Source organism: Vicugna pacos, chromosome 25, assembly GCF_048564905.1.
Source record: "Vicugna pacos chromosome 25, VicPac4, whole genome shotgun sequence".
NCBI lineage: Eukaryota > Metazoa > Chordata > Mammalia > Artiodactyla > Camelidae > Vicugna > Vicugna pacos.
The window spans coordinates 4,154,526-4,157,192 of record NC_133011.1 but is presented as its reverse complement, the minus strand read 5'-3'; the positions used below and the strand labels follow the sequence as shown (position 1 = coordinate 4,157,192).

The following is a 2,667-nucleotide window of genomic DNA, read 5'->3' as shown; positions in this document are numbered from 1 at the left end:
ACTTACTCTGTACCTCCACACTGGTTGTTCTCCTGAACGAGATACCACCTTTCCTGGAGTGGAGTGGTGGAGAGTGACTGTGACAGCTGACAGGTGAGGTGGATCCTTTTGCAATGCAAGCCAGCTTTCTGATCTTGGGCCAGTGGGTCTCACCTGTCAGCAATTGCCAACAGCCCAGGGCTCACTGCCAAGAGCAGGAGCCCTGTGAGTTTGCCGTGGCAGATGGGAGTCAAATATAGTAGCTGACAAGTGAGACGGGCAACCCAGGGACCATTCTCCAGTTTCCGGGGTCAGAGTCTACATAAAGATCTATGACTTTGCCCAACTTGCCCAGTAGCTAGGCCATCTTCTCTAGTCCCAGTGAAAAGGCAGAGACCAAACACGTCAGGTAATAACCAGAACCTAGTGCCACTCGTGTAGCAGACATTTACAAATACTTTCTCTGTCTTCAGTACAGCCCTTCAAGTCGGTGGTCACTGGCAGATGAGAAGCTGACGGTCAGTCAGATGAGCATCTCAGGGCCACACAGCTCAATGGGAGAATCTGCCCTGCTCCCAGGCTGGCTGTTTTCAAAATTCTGTTGCTGGTTTCCCAGCGATTTCCTGTTTCTACATCTTCATCATTTCTATTTCATTTTTGTGCTGAAAGGGAGGAATGAATAATATTACGAAGAAAGTATAACTTAAAAAGTAAAATCAATTAGAAAGAACATTACATGCTCATTTTTGCTGTGGACGATAATTGGCTCATTACAAAGTTATTTTTTTTTCTAAAATTAATTTATCCCAGGCAACTTGCTTAGTGTTTTCAAGTACCAGACCTAAACATGAAAAGGCATAAGTTTAGGCAACTCCTTAGAAATGTGATATACAATTCTTACGTAATATGAATATAATTAGGAAAAAAGAAAAATGGAAGACGTCACCTTTTAAAAAACTGCAGTTTTTTTTATATTCTAGGGACTAGCAGAATTTACTATAGGAAAAAGGAAACTGCTCTTTTGTCTGGTAAAACATTATACTAGAACTTCTGAATACACCAAGATAGGGTCAAGAGTCTGCATGGAATGGGAAAGTTAACAAAAAGCACAGTGATTTAAAAAAAAAGTAGCCTCCTTGGAGGGGGGAAAGGCACAAGGTGTGGGGGCTGGGCATGGGAGCAGAGAGGACTGAGGCATGGAGACGGGTCTGAGAGCAGCCAGCAGAGAGCACGTTCTGCTGGGGCCAGGTGGCCCGCTGAGCTCATGCACTTCGCAAGCGGTGATGGCGGGCACGGACTTCGGTTCCCTCTCTCTGTGACGTGCCTTCCTCGCGAAGGCTGCTGCTGTTCGACAGTGCTCTGAACGTACAACTTCCGTGCGTTACCAGTGCCTTTGGCTCCGAGTACGAAGGAAGGAGGTCGTGTTCATGTTCAGAGAAAGCCAGTAAAGGAAGGGGCAGCTCAGCCCACACTGAGACTAGCAGGATGCCAGCAGCTCCTGTGCAAGAAAGGACCGGCGCGTTTTGTGAGCCCCGGGAAGTGGCCAGCAGGCAGGATCACCGAGCTCCAGGGCGGAGGTGACATCCAGGACGCCACAGGAAGCAAGACAGCTTGCAGCTACATCTTTCCTTCCCTATGTAGATGTCCCCGTCTGTGCTCTCGCCGTGTCTCCTGGCCTTCAGTGCCATCTGTGCTGGTGACATTAAGGGCTAATATCCACCCCGCCCCTCCCCCACCCACCTAGCCTCTCCTCTTGGGCACCTCATAGACGTCTCAAACTTGGCACGTCCAATGCTCACCTTTGATTTGCTAATCCTGCCCCAGTGTGGGCCTCTCTGAACGTTCCTAATCTCAGGAAGTGGCATCACCATTCATCCTCAGACCAACCAGCGCACCGTATTACCCCCCTTGACTCCCTGTCAGAACATGGGCCGCGCTCCTAAGTCAGATCTCGAAAGGGACTGCTTGTCACCTTCCCCCGCAGCGCTCTGGCCGAAGCCGCTGACCTCACGCCTAACACGACGGGCCCGGCGTCTCCCGGGCTCCACTGCCCAGAGCGGGGAGAACGCGCCTCGCGCGGCCCGGCGCGGGGTGGGGGGTGGGGGGGTCGCCCTGCGCGCGGCGCTCTTCGGAGGCCCCGGGGGGCGGGGGCGGGGGCGGGGGGCGCGGCGGGCGTGCGCGGGCCGGTGGCTGCTGCGTCCCAGCGGCGGGCCGCAGGGCCTGGCGCGGGGCCCGGGCCGCCAGGGCCCGCTCGTCCGCCGGCTCGCCGGACGCGGTGTCTCCCAGCCGCGCAGGAGGGCGGGAGCAAGCGGGGAGGTGCGCGCCGCCGAGGAAGGTGCCATCCACAATTCAGCAGCTTTCGTTTCAAGGCTAATTTCACAGCAAACATGGGATTATGTTTTAACAGTTTCTGAGAAATGAGAGCAAATGGCAGGAAATCTGTACATTAGCAACAGAGACAACTCCATGGCTCAGGAAATGAGAAAATGCAAAATTGTGATAGCATAAATAGGGGGTTTTCTGTATATAGAGCTTCCTCTTCGCCCAGTCTTGTGTTTATTGAATATTCATTGGGGTATGTTAGAAGAGTGAACAGTATTTTATGAGCTTGGCAAAGGGACACATCGCTGAATGGCTTACAGTTTTACTACCAAGAAGGGCTCACATAATGGGCCCAGATTCGGTCTT

General features: G+C 52.5%; 1 long non-coding RNA gene across 1 annotated transcript; it reads right to left on the bottom strand.

Annotated features, from left to right (window-relative positions):
- Positions 1-385: 385 nt before the first annotated feature.
- On the bottom strand, positions 386-2,050 carry LOC140689094 (uncharacterized). The gene is made up of 2 exons (XR_012063965.1): positions 1,779-2,050; positions 386-641 (listed from the first exon to the last, which is right to left on the bottom strand). It is a non-coding gene; the product is annotated as an uncharacterized lncRNA (long non-coding RNA).
- Positions 2,051-2,667: the final 617 nt, after the last annotated feature.